This window comes from Phyllobates terribilis, unplaced genomic scaffold (assembly GCF_046119375.1).
Source record: "Phyllobates terribilis strain yellow unplaced genomic scaffold, ASM4611937v1 Scaffold_1__5_contigs__length_1240528914, whole genome shotgun sequence".
Lineage (NCBI taxonomy): Eukaryota > Metazoa > Chordata > Amphibia > Anura > Dendrobatidae > Phyllobates > Phyllobates terribilis.
The window spans coordinates 594,404,151-594,418,998 of NW_027362761.1; the positions used below are offsets into that span (position 1 = coordinate 594,404,151).

Genomic DNA, 14,848 nt, shown 5'->3' on the forward strand with positions numbered 1-14,848 from the left:
AGGATCATCTCCCTCATAAAACCCTCCCCTCCTCCATCTCCATGCAGGATAAAGAATGCTGTGTACTATTGTGCCTTTGTGAAGGAAAAGTCTGTGGTGGTGGGTGCATAGAAGTATGCTGCTAAGACATTAAATCTGTGCTGAACTGTGCTACTGAAGAGACTGTCGTTACTGTGTCTGCTTTAATAGACTGTACTGTGATGAAGCCTGTTGCTTCAAAAGAGTTAGATGGTACTGGCCGTAATTGATTAAACCCCACTGTTCAACTGTTTATGAAGACTCTGGTCAGATGTGTCTGGTCAGCAACTGAATCTATCGTGTGTCTGAGAGAAGCTGCAGCCTATGGTCGCTCTGAGTAACGGTTCCCCCAGGATTCCAAAGTGTTCATGAAACCCGTCTCACCCCTATCTGAACATAGCGGCATAACACTATACACAGATATGCTGCCTAATAAACCGTGCCTCAGCATAGTATTTTAGGTTTTGATCTATGGCCGACATGGATGTCACCTTAGGTCTCCAGTAGCCCTGGCAATCATTGGCTTTCTTAGCTCTGCAGAAAGCCAATGGAGAAATAAGAGGAATCGATCTCCTTCTGTCTCACTCTATACTTGCTGAGATCTCTATAATTGCATCAAGTAAAGAGTTAATTAAGCAAACACTGGCAGCACTCAAATTCCCCTGCTACATCTCAGCTAGGAGGGGGAATTAAAAGCTGCAAAGCAGTAATCACCCAAGGATCAGGATTCCTGAGTGAGTAATCACTGCCCTTTCACATCCTAATGGAAAGTGGCAACTCTATAATGACAGGAAAGGACAGTGCAGTGACAGGAAGTGGTTAATTGTTATAACTTCCTTCATTCTGAACATGAATACGGCTTCTCCCCAGTGTGAATTCTCAGATGTTTAACAAACTGTGATTTCTACAACATTTTCCGCATTCTGGGCATGCATACGGCTCCTCCACTGTGTGAGTTCTTTGATGCTCATCACCCTTTCTGTGCCTTAAAGCCCATTGAGAAGAGTAGATAATTGTAATAGTGATTTACTATATGATCATCAGAAGTGACCCAACGTTTAAGTCAGTCAAAAATTTACATGTAACGATTATTGTGCACAAATTTTTCATTCGTCATTTACAGGTGTTGTTATGGAAACAACCTCCATCTCCATTGCATTATCAATTAGCGTGAAATTATCATTTATTACATTACAGAAATATTATAAAACGATAAATCTTAAAAAGATTGTCCCACGAACCAAAGGACATATTAATCAATAGATCTTGGAATACAAATAAGTTCCACAGTTGGATGTGCTAAAAAATATGTTCCTGTGGCGAGATAATCTCATAAATGTGCCCCTGCTATTTACTGTGCAAAAACTGCGTCTGAACGTGTAGGAACATGGTCTGATCATACCACAGCTCTTGGCGGTGGAGTAAATACAAGAGTATACAGAGAGGACAGAATGGGTTCATAGATGCTGCTTGTGAGGCAAAACATTTCCTTGTCTCACAGAAAGAATCACCTGGGATCCCAGTGTCATGATTCCACCCCTCACTGTCCTAGACACAGTGAGTGAAGGCTCAACTACCCTGTTGAATCAAGGTCATGCTGAGCTGTCAGTATTGTGAGTGACAGTCTAGCCACTTAATCAGGGCAGGGTCGTGGTAGGTGTCTCCCATTCTGAGCAAATACCTGCCTATTTAGATGGCTGTCAGTGTGTGATTATTGCCAGTCATAGCTTTATCTTGATGGTGTGTGTATGCCTTGTTTTCCAGTGCTGTTTCTGATCTTTTGCTGCCCAACCTTGGACCTTGCCTTTGACCATCCATTTACCTAGCCCCTTTATCTTGATGAGGTACCTTCCTTGAATTCTGACCTTGAACTGTGACCTGACTACACCTTTGTCTTACCCCTCTGTTTATGATGAGCTCTCTATGTATTGGACATTGAACATTTGGACAACCCAGTCTCACGGCTTGTCCATGAGTAGTGACTCAGCACCACACCATGCTGTCTTGTCTATATACTCTGTATAGTCTCTAGAGTAAAAAAATAAAAATGGCTTTAACCCTGTGGAAGTCCTTTGATGTTCAATCCTACTTGATTTAGAGCTATAATGTTTTCCGCATTCTAAACTTGAAAGTGTTTTTTCCCCTTGTAAACTGATTGATGTTTAACAAGATCTGATCTAATAGTGAAACATTTTCCACATTCTAAACATGAAACTGGCTTCCCTTTCTGTGAACTCTTTCATGTGATTTTTGGCAAAATCATTTTTTACATTTAGGGCATGAAAATGGCTTTCACCCTGTGTGAATCCTTTGGTGTTCAATAAGATTATTTTTCTGGTTGAAACATTTCTCATGGTGTGAACATGAAAATGGCTTCTCCCCTGTGTGAATTCTTTGATGTCTAACCAGGTGAGATTTCTGTTCAAAACATTTCCCACATTCTGAACATGAATACGGCTTTCCTTATCTGTGAATTCTCTCATGTTTTACCAGATATGATTTCTGGATAAAGCATTTTCCACATTCCTCTCATGAAAATGGCTTCTCCCCAGTGTGAATTTTTTGATGTCCAATAAGAGATATTTTGTGGTTAAAACATTTTCCACATTGTGAACATGAAAATGGCTTCGCCCCTGTGTGAATTTTTTGATGTCCAATAAGATTTATTTTTTGGTTAAAACATTTTCCACATTGTGAGCATGAAAATGGCTTCTCCCCAGTGTGAATTCTCTGATGTGATACAAGATATTGTTTCGTGGTAAAACATTTTCCACATTGTGAACATGAAAATGGCTTCTCCCCTGTGTGAATTTTTTGATGTCCAATAAGAGTTATTTTTTGGCTAAAACATTTTCCACATTGTGAGCATGAAAATGGCTTCTCCCCTGTGTGAATTCTCTGATGTGTAACAAGATATTGTTTCATGGTAAAACATTTTCCACATTCCTGACATGAAAATGGCTTCTCCCCTGTGTGAATTCTCTGATGTGATACAAGATATTGTTTCCTGGTAAAACATTTCCCACAGTGTGAACATGAAAATGGCTTCTCCCCTGTGTGAATTCTCTGATGTGATACAAGATGTTGTTTCCTGGTAAAACATTTTCCACATTCTAAACAGGAAAATGACTTGTCCCCTGTATGATTTCTTTGATGTTTAATAAAAATTGTTTTTTGGGTAAAAGATTTCCCACACTGTGAACATGAAAATTGCTTCTCCACTGTGTGAATTCTCTGATGTCTAAGAAGATTTTTTTTCTTGGTAAAACATTTCCCACATTCTAAACATGAGAATGGCTTTTCCCCTATGGGAACTTTCTGATGTTCATCACCCAGTCTGTCTTTTCTATTTTGCTTTACAGTCTGTGATGAATCAGGAGATAGGATCTGTGTAAAAGGATCAGATGATACATTTTGGATATGAGGGGTGGAGGGTATATCTTCAATATTGGCATTCTCCTCAAAGGCATATTTAATGATTTTACAATCATCTGCATAAAACTGTGAAGATACCGGATGTTCCTCTGGGTTCCAGGTAAAGTCATCTACAAAAAATAAAACGAATTATATTATCTTTTAGCAATATAACCTCAATAATTATATTAATGTTTTATTATTATTTTTTTTTATGAAATTATAAAAAAGATTTATAAAAAAAAAAATCACTCATTAACTGACTAAAATAACTTAACAAGGTCACGATGTTACAGTTTTCTCCTTCTGTGTTGAAGACATCTTCATGTCTCGTATGTCTCATTGCTCTTTTCTAGTAAATTGCCCGGTGGAGAATCATAAGTGAACCTGTAGGTCAGAGCTGCGGGGGGCGTCCATCTCACACAATCCCGGTCACGTCTGCTACATTTACTTTAGCACAGAGCATAGCAAAGGGGAGGAGACGTATGGTCATGGTCAAAGAAAACCGATCAAAGGATCTCACTGAGGAGCCCTGTGATGTACACACCTGGATAAAGGGTGTATAATGCAATGTATAGTCATGTGATTGATAACACGGGCATATATGTAGTAGGACTGTATACAAGGCTACAACAAAGAGAAATCATCTACAAAGAAGCCTGAAGTTTTATACTTTTTCCATCACTTTACACTAGGAGTGGATACACTAAAATGATACATTCATTATACAGCCGCTCCTGCCTTTACCAGCAGCAACCGGAGCTAGCTCCATTCACTGCTGTTTAATCATTTAGACGCAGCTGCAATGGGTAAAGGGAATCTGTCACTAGGTTGAACAGCATAATGTAGGGGCAGAAACCCTGATTCCAGGAATATGACACTTACTGAGTTGCTTGCTGTCATCTTGATAAAATCCCTGCTTTCTCTGCTGCAGATCTAGCAGTTATCTTACTGTTGAGCTCTGTATAACTCCGTCCGCACCACTGATTGGCAGCTGTCTGACCATATACAGTTTACACAGAAAGCTCGTCAAAAAAGAGAAAAAATCCAGCACCAAATAAAGGAAAAGTTTCTTATGGCTAAAAATCTAATCCGTTAAAATATAATAAAGTGCATTTTTCATTAATTTTTAATGCACTTCATTGTATTTTAATGGATCTACATAAATAGCATTTTTATTCATAAGCAATTTTTCCTTTATTTGGTGCTGGATTTTTTCTCTTTTTGATGTGTTTTGCTGTTGGGGAAACTGACCCCGCTATATCCGAGCATCAGTCCTGGTACTTCATTTATATTTGCCTGGACTTCATGGTCTGCTGCCAATCAGAGGTGGGGCGGGGTTATACAGAGCTCATGAATACGCTGGACTACCTGGCAGCAGGTTTACTAGTCCTCCAGTGATAATCCCAGTGATATTATGAAAACTACAGCAAGCAGCCCAATAAGAGACATATCACTGGAATCAGGGTCTATGACCCTATGATAAGCAGCACTGCTGATCAGATGGGAAAGGCCTAATGACAGATTCCCTTTAAACTAAAAACTAGCAAGACTAAAGAATTAATAATAAGAATAGTTAAATTAATAAAACAAATGTAAATATATACATACACACACACACACTACTAGCTATTGAACCCGTTCTACGCCCGGGTGGCGAGCATTATTAACGGTATATGGTCTCCCATGCTGGTATGTGCTGCCCCCATCCTAGTATGCATGGCACCCCTCATCCCTATCCTGGTATGCATGGCACCCCTCATCCCAAATTTGGAATACATGGCACCCCATCCCTCATCCTGGTATGTATGGTACCTCATGCCGGTATGCATGGCACGCCATTCCTCATCCTGGTATGCATGACACCCCGCATTCCTATCCTGGTATACATAGCACCCCTCATCCCAATTCTGGTGTGTATGGTCTCCTCATCCCCAATCCTGGTATGCATGGCACCCCTCATCCCCAATCCTGGTATGCATGGCACCCCTCATCCCCAATCCTGGTATGCATGGCATCCTTCACTCCCTACCCTGGTATGCATGGCCCACTCAGCCATATACTGGTATCCATGGGCCCCTCACCCCCATCCTGGTATGCATGGTCCTCTCACCCCCCAAATCCTGGTATGCATGGTCCTCTAACCCCCCAATCCTGATATGCATGGTCCCCTCACCCCCCAATCCTGGTATGCATGGCACCCGTCATTCCCTACCCTGGTATGCATGGCCCCGTCAGCCATATACTGGTATGCATGGGCCCCTCACCCTCATCCTGGTATGCATGGCACTCACCATCCCTATCCTGGTATGCATAGAACCCCATCCCTATCCTGGTATGAGTGGGCACCCCATCCCTCAACCTGGTTTGAATGATACCCCTCATCCCTATCCTGGTATGCATGGCACCCCTCATCCCTATCCTGGTATGCATGGAACCCCTCATCCCCAATCCTGATATGCATGGCACCCTCATCCCCAATCCTGGTATGTATAGCACCCCTCATCCCCAATCCTGGTACGCATGGCACCCCTCATCCCCAATCCTGGTACGCATGGCACCCCTCATCCCCAATCCTGGTATGCATGGCACCCCTCATCCCCAATCCTGGTATGCATGGCATCCCTCACTCCCGACCCTGGTATGCATGGCCCACTCAGCCATATACTGGTATCCATGGGCCCCTCACCCCCATCCTGGTATGCATGGTCCTCTCACCCCCAAATCCTGGTATGCATGGTCCCCTAACCCCCCAATCCTGATATGCATGGTCCCCTCACCCCCCAATCCTGGTATGCATGGCACCCGTCATTCCCTACCCTGGTATGCATGGCCCCGTCAGCCATATACTGGTATGCATGGGCCCCTCACCCTCATCCTGGTATGCATGGCACTCACCATCCCTATCCTGGTATGCATAGAACCCCATCCCTCATCCCTATCCTGGTATGAGTGGGCACCCCATCCCTCAACCTGGTTTGAATGATACCCCTCATCCCTATCCTGGTATGCATGGCACCCCTCATCCCTATCCTGGTATGCATGGAACCCCTCATCCCCAATCCTGATATGCATGGCACCCTCATCCCCAATCCTGGTATGTATAGCACCCCTCATCCCCAATCCTGGTACGCATGGCACCCCTCATCCCCAATCCTGGTACGCATGGCACCCCTCATCCCCAATCCTGGTATGCATGGCACCCCTCATCCCCAATCCTGGTATGCATGGCATCCCTCACTCCCGACCCTGGTATGCATGGCCCACTCAGCCATATACTGGTATCCATGGGCCCCTCACCCCCATCCTGGTATGCATGGTCCTCTCACCCCCAAATCCTGGTATGCATGGTCCCCTAACCCCCCAATCCTGATATGCATGGTCCCCTCACCCCCCAATCCTGGTATGCATGGCACCCGTCATTCCCTACCCTGGTATGCATGGCCCCCTCAGCCATATACTGGCATGCATGGGCCCCTCACCCTCATCCTGGTATGCATGGCACTCACCATCCCTATCCTGGTATGCATAGAACCCCATCCCTCATCCCTATCCTGGTATGAGTGGGCACCCCATCCCTCAACCTGGTATGCATGATACCCCTCATCCCTATCCTGGTATACATGGTACCCCCCATACCTATCCTGGTATGCATCCCCCCCACATCCCTATCCTGGTATGCATGGCACCCCTCATCCCCAATCCTGGTATGCATGGCACCCCTCATCCCCAATCCTGGTATGCATGGTACCCCTCATCCTGGTATGCAAGGCTCCCTCATACCCAATCCTGGTATGCATGGTCCCCTCACCCCCATCCTGGTTTGCATGGCACCCCTCACCCTTAATCCTGGTATGCACGGCACCCCTCATTCTCAATCCTGGTATGCACGGCACCCCTCATTCCCAATCCTGGTATGCATGGCACGCTTCACTCCCAATCCTGGAATGTATGGCACCCCTCATCGCTATCCTAGTATGCATGGCACCCCTCACCCCCAATCCTGGAATGCATGGCACCCCTCATCCCTATCCTGGTATACATGGCCCCTCATCCAAATCCTGGTATGCATGCCTCCCCCCCACATCCCTATCGTAGTATGCATGGCAACCCTCATCCCCAATCCTGTTATGCATGGTACCCCTCACCCCCAATCCTGGTATGCATGGCACCCCTCACCCCCAATCCTGGTATGCATGTTACCCCTCACCCCTAATCCTGGTATGCATGGCACCCCTCATCCCTATCCTGGTATGCATGGAACCCCTCATCCCCAATCTTGATATGCATGGCACCCCTCATCCCCAATCCTGGTATGTATAGCACCCCTCATCCCCAATCCTGGTACGCATGGCACCCCTCATCCCCAATCCTGGTACGCATGGCACCCCTTATCCCTATCCTGCTACGCATAGCACCCCTCACCTTGATCCGGTTATGCATGGCACTCCATATCTCTATTCTGGTATGCATGGCACCAAATCGCTCATCCTGGTATGCATGGTACCTCTCATACCTATCCTGGTATACATTGTACCCCTCATCCCCATCCTGGTATGCATGATCCCCCATCCCACATTCCTATCCTTGTATGCATGGCACCCTTCATTCTCAATCCTGGTATGCATGGCACCCCTCATCCCAAATCCTGGTATGCATAGCACCCCTCATCCCCAATCCTGGTATGCATGGCACCCCTCATCCCCAATCCTGGTACGCTTTGCACCCTCATACCCAATACCCATGGCACTACTCATCCCTATCCCGGTATGCATAGTACCCCATCCCTCATCCTGGTATGCATGGTACACCTCATACCTATCCTGGTATGCATGTCCCCCCCCCACATCCTGATCCTGGTATGCATGGCACCCCTCATGCCTCATCCTGGTATGCATGGCTCCCTCATCCTCAATCCTGGTATGCATGGCACCCCTCACCCCCAATCCTGGCATGCATGGCTCCCTCGTACCCAATACCCATGGCACTACTCATCCCTATCTTGGTATGCATAGTACCCCATCCCTCATACCTATCCTGGTATACATAGTATGTCACCTCTCATCCCTATCCTGGTATGCATGGCACCCCTCACCCCCAATCCTGGAATGTATGGCACCCCTCATCCCTATTCTGGTATGCATGGCCCCTCATCCGAATCCTGGTATGCATGACCCCCCCATCCCTATCCTGGCATGCATGGCACCCCTCATCCCCAATCCTGGTATGCATGGTACCCCTTACCCCCAATCCTGGCATGCATGGCACCCCTCACCCCCAATCCTGGCATGCATGGCTCCCTCGTACCCAATACCCATGGCACTACTCATCCCTATCTTGGTATGCATAGTACCCCATCCCTCATACCTATCCTGGTATACATAGTACTCCTCATCCCCATCCTGGTATGCATGTCCCTCCCACATCCCTATCCTGGTATGCATGGCACCCCTCATCCCTATCCTGGTATGCATGGAACCCCTTATCCCCAATCCTGGTATGCATGGCACCCCTCATCCCCAATCCTGGTATGCATGGTACCCCCTTACCCCCCTCCTGGTATGCATGGCACCCCTCATCCCCAATGCTGGTATGCATGGCACCCCTCATCCCCAATCCTGGTATGCATGGCACCCCTCATCTTAATCCTGGTATGCATGCCCCCCTCACTCCCATCCTGGTATGCATAGTACCCCATCCCTCATCCTTACCCTGGTATTTTTGGTACAACTCATCCTGGTATGGATGGTACCCCTCATCCCTATCCTGATATGCATGGCACCACATCCCTCATCCTGGTATGCATGGTACCACTCATCCCCATATTGGTATGCATGCCCCCCCACATCCCTATCCTGGTATGCATGGCACCCCTCATCCCTATCCTGGTATGCATGGAACGCCTCATCCCTATCCTGTTATGCATAGCACCCCTCATCCCCAATCCTGGTATGCATGGCACACCTTATCCCTATCCTGGTATGCATGGCACCCCTCATCCCCAATCCTGGTATGCATGGCACCCCTCATCCCCAATCCTGGTATGCATGGCCCACTCAGCCATATACTGGTATGCATTGGCCCCTCAACCCCCAATCCTGGTATGCATGGTCCTCTCACCCCCCCAATCCTGATATGCATGGTCCCCTCACCCCCCAATCCTGATATGCATGGCACCCCTCATTCCCTACCCTGGTATGCATGGCCCCCTCAGCCATATACTGGTATGCATGGGCCCCTCACCCCCATCCTGGTATGCATGGCACTCCTCATCCATATCCTGATATGCATAGAACGCCATACCTCATCCCTATCCTGGTATGAATGGCACCCCATCCCTCATCCCCAATCCTGGTATGCATGGCAACCCTCATCCCTCATCCTGGTATGCATGATACCCCTCATCCGAATCCTGGTATGCATGCCCCCCCCCCACATCCCTATCCAGGCATGCATGGCACCCCTCATTCCCAATCCTGGTATGCATGGTACCCCTCACCCCCAATCCTGGTATGCATGGCACCCTTCACCGCCAATCCTGGTATGCATGGCTCCCTCATACCCAATACCCATGGTACTACTCATCCCTATCCCAGTATGCATAGTATCCCAATCCCTCATCCTAGTATGCATGGTACCCCTCATACCTATCCTGGTATACATAGTACCCCTCATCCCCATCCTGGTATGCATTTCCCCCCTACATCCCTATCCTGGTATGCATGGCACCCCTTATCCCCAATCCTGGTATGCATGGCACCCCTCATCCTGGTATGCATGGCTCCCTCATACCCAATCCTGGTATGCATGGTCCCCTCACCCCGATCCTGGTTTGCATGGCACCCCTCAACCTTAATCCTGGTATGCATTGCACCTCTCATCCTCAATCCTGGTATGCATGGCACCCCTCATCCCCAATGCTGGCATGCATGGCACACCTCATCCCCAATCCTGGTATGCATGGCACCCTTCACTCCCAATCCTGGAATGTATGTCACCTCTCATTCCTATCCTGGTATGCATGGCATCCCTCACCCCCAATCCTGGAATGTATGGCACCCCTCATCCCTATTCTGGTATGCATGGCCCCTCATCCGAATCCTGGCATGCATGACCCCCCCACATCCCTATCCTGGCATACATGGCACCCCTCATCCCCAATCCTGGTATGCATGGCTCCCTCATACCCAATACCCATGGCACTACTCATCCCTATCCCGGTATGCGTAGTACCCCATCCCTCATCCTGGTATGCATGGTACCCCTCATACCTATCCTGGTATACATAGTACCCCTTATCCCCATCCTGGTATGCATGTCCCCCCCTCATCCCTATCCTGGTATGCATGGCACCCCTCATCCCTATCCTGGTATGCATGGAATTCCTCATCCCCAATCCTGCTATGCATAGCACCCCTCATCCCCAATCCTGGTACGCTTGGCACCCCTCATCCCAAATCCTGGTATGCATGGCACCCCTCATCCCCAAATCCTGGTACGCATGGTACCCCCTCATTCCAAATCTGGTATACATGGCACCCCTGATCCCTATCCTGCTACGCATGGCACCCCTCACATTGATCCTGTTATGCATGGCACTCCTCATCCCTATCCTGGCATGCATGGCAACACATCCCTCATCCCGGTATGCATGGTACTCCTCATACCTATCCTGGAATACATTGTACCCCTCATTCCAAATCTGGTATATATGGCACCCCATCCCTTATCGTGGTATGCATGGCACGCCTCATCCCTATCCTGGTATGCATGGCACCCCTCATCCCTATCCTGGTATGCATGGCTCCCCTCACCCCCAATCCTGATATGCATGGCACCGCTTATACCCAATTCTGGTATGCATGTCCCCCTCATACCCAATGCTGGTATGCATGGACCCCTCAGCCTTATCCTGGTATGCATGGGCCCCTCACCCCCATCCTGGTATGCATGGCACTCCTCATCCCTATTATGGTATGCATGTTACCCCATCCCTCATCCCTATCCTGGCATGTATGGTACCCCTCATCCTGGTATACATGGCACCCCTCATCCCCAATCCTGGTATGCATGGCACCCCTCATCCCCAATTCTGGAAAGCATGGCCGCTCATCCAAATCCTGAAATGCATGCCCCCCCCACATCCCTGTCCTGGTATGAATGGTACCCCTCATCCCCAATCCTGGTATGCATGGCACCCCTCATCCCCAATTCTGGTATGTATGGCACCCCTCTCCCCTCAAATCCTGGTATGTATGGCACCCCTCACACCCAATCCTGGTATGCATGGTTCCCTTACCCCCCCAATACTGATATGCATGGCACCTCTCATCCCCTAATCCTGGCATGTATGGTACCCCCTTGCACACCTCACCCTTAATCCTGGTATGCATGGCACCCCTCATCCCTAATCCTGGCATGCATGGCACCCCTCATCCCCAATCCTGACATGCATGGCACCCCTCATCCCCAATCCTAACATGCATGGCACCCCTCATCCCCAATCCTGGCATGCATGGCACCCCTCACCCCCAATCCTGGAATGCATGGCACCCCTCATCCGAATCCTGGTATCCATGGCCCCACCACATCCTGATCCTGGTATGCATGGCACCCCTCATCCCCAATCCTGGTATGCGTGGCACCCCTCACCCCCAATCCTGGTACGCTTGGCACCCTTCATCCACAAATCCTGATACGCATGTACCCCTCATTCCAAATCTGGTATACATGGCACCCCATCCCTTATCCTGGTATGCAGGCACCCCTCATCCCTATCCTGCTATGCATTGCTCCCCTCACCCCCAATCCTGATATGCATGGCACCGCTTATACCCAATGATGGTATGCATGGCCCCCTCACTCCCATCCTGGTATGCATGGCACTACTCATCCCTATCCTGGTATGCATAGTACCCCATACCTCATCCTTATCCTGGTATTTCTGGTGCCCCTCATCCTGGTATGGATGGTACCCCTCATCCCTATCCTGGTATGCATGGCACCACATCCCTCATCTTGGTATGCATGCCCCCCCACATCCCTAACCTTGTATACATGGTACCCCTCATCCCCATCCTGGTATGCATGGCACCCCTCATTCCTAATCCTGGTATGCATAGCACCCCTCATCCCCAATCCTGGTATGCATGGCCCCCCTCATCCCCAATCCTGGTATGCATGGCCCCCCTCTTCCCCAATCCTGGTATGCATGGCCCCCCTCTTCCCCAATCCTGGTATGCATGGCACCCTTCACTCCCAATCCTGGAATGTATGGCACCTCTCATCCCTATCCTGGTATGCATGGCACCCCTCATCCCCAATCCTGGTATGCGTGGCACCCCTCACCCCCAATCCTCGTATGCATGGCTCCCTCATACCCAATCCTGGTATGCATGGCCCCTCACTCCCATCCTGGTATGCATGGCACTACTTATCCCTATCCTGGTATGCATAGTACTCCATCCCTCATCCTGGTATGCATGCCCCCCCACATCCCTATCCTGGTATACATGGTACCCCTTATCGCCATCCTGGTATGCATGCCCCCCCCCCACATCCCTATCCTGGTATGTATGGCACCCCTCATCCCTATCCTGGTATGCATGGTACCCCTCATCCCCAATCCTGGTATGCATGGCACCCCTCATCCCCAATCCTGGTATGCATGGCACCCCTCATCCCCAATCCTGGCATGCATGGCACCCCTCATCCCCAAATCCTGGTAAGCAGGCTACCCCTCATTCCAAATCTGGTATACATGGCACCCCTCATCCCTATCCTGGTATGCATGGCACCCCTCATCCCTATCCTGGTATGCATGGCACCCCTCATCCTCAATGCTGGTTTGCATGGCACCCCTCATCCCCAATCCTGGTATGCATAGCACCCCTCATCACCAATCGTGGTATGCATGGCACCCCTCATCCCAAATCCTGGTACGCTTGGCACCCCTCATCCCAAATCCTGGTAAGCATGGCATCCCTCATTCCCAAATCCTGGTACGCATGGTACCCCTAATACCTAATCCTAGTATGCATGGCACCCCTCAGCCTTATCCTGGTATGCATAGGCCCCTCACCCCCATCCTGGTATGCATGGCACTCCTCATCCCTATTATTGTATGCATGGTACCCCATCCCTCCTCCCTATCCTGGTATGTATGGTACTCCTCATCCCTCTTCTGGTATACATGGCACCCCTCATCCCCAATCCTGGAAAGCATGGCCCCTCATTCGAATCCTGGTATGCATGGCCCCCCACATCCCTGTCCTGGTATGAATGGTACCCCTTATCCCTATCCTGGTATGCATGGCAACCCTCATCCCCAATCCTGGTATGCGTGGCACCCCTCATCCCCAATCCTGGTATGCGTGGCACCCCTCAAATCCTGGTATGTATGGCACCCCTCACCCCTCAAATCCTGGTATGTATGGGCCCCTCACCCACCAAACCCTGGTATGTATGGCACCCCTCACCCCTCAAACCTGGTACACATGGCACCCCATATCCCCAATCCTGTTACGCTTGGCACCCCTCATCCCAAATCCTGGTACGCATGGCACCCCTCATTCCGAATCTGGTATACAGTACAGACCAAAAGTTTGGACACACCTTCTCATTTAAAGATTTTTCTGTATTTTCATGACTATGACAATTGTACATTCACACTGAAGGCATCAAAACTATGAATTAACAGATGTGGAATTATATACTTCACAAAAAAGTGTGAAACAACTGAAAATATGTCTTATATTCTAGGTTCTTCAAAGTAGCCACCTTTTGCTTTGATGACTGCTTTGCACACTCTTGGCATTCTCTTGATGAGCTTCAAGGGTATAATCGGTCAGCTCGAGTGAGACAATTTAAGCCTGGGAATCGGTTACTAGTGTTAGTGCCCACAGTGGAGAGCAAGTTCCTTAACAAGTGGCAGGGACCCTATGAAGTGGTGCAAAAACTGGGAGATGTGAACTATATGATACACCGACCAGGGAAAAGAAAGCCCTTCATCACATATCATGGCAACCTACTAAAACCCTGAAAGGATAGGGACCAGCTTGAAACCCCTTGCTTGTTGACCCAGTCAGAAGCCAACATTGTGGGTGCCACAGGGGCAGAAACTGTCACGCTCCCAAAAAAAGGCAGGGACAGAAAATGGTACCCAAAAATTGGCACAGGTTCTCAGAATTACTAGGTTAGCCTCGTGTCGTCAAGCATGAGTCTCATGTGTGGGTCAATTGAAAGCCCTGTAGGATTCCTGAGGCCCACCGGGAGATAGTCTCAGAACAGTCGATACAGAACTGGCCTCTTATAGGCACTGCGTGTTGGCTGACGGCACCTAGATCCCCAGCTTTGGGCAGAGGAGAGGTGAGGGGGGTGGTATGTAGCAAAGCCAGGTAAGCTAAAATTAAATCCT

The 14,848-nt window shown here is 48.9% G+C and overlaps 1 pseudogene; it reads right to left on the reverse strand.

The window, feature by feature from the left end:
* Positions 1–862: 862 nt before the first annotated feature.
* Positions 863–14,848, reverse strand: part of LOC141272918 (uncharacterized) — a 50,439-nt pseudogene continuing 36,453 nt past the window's right edge.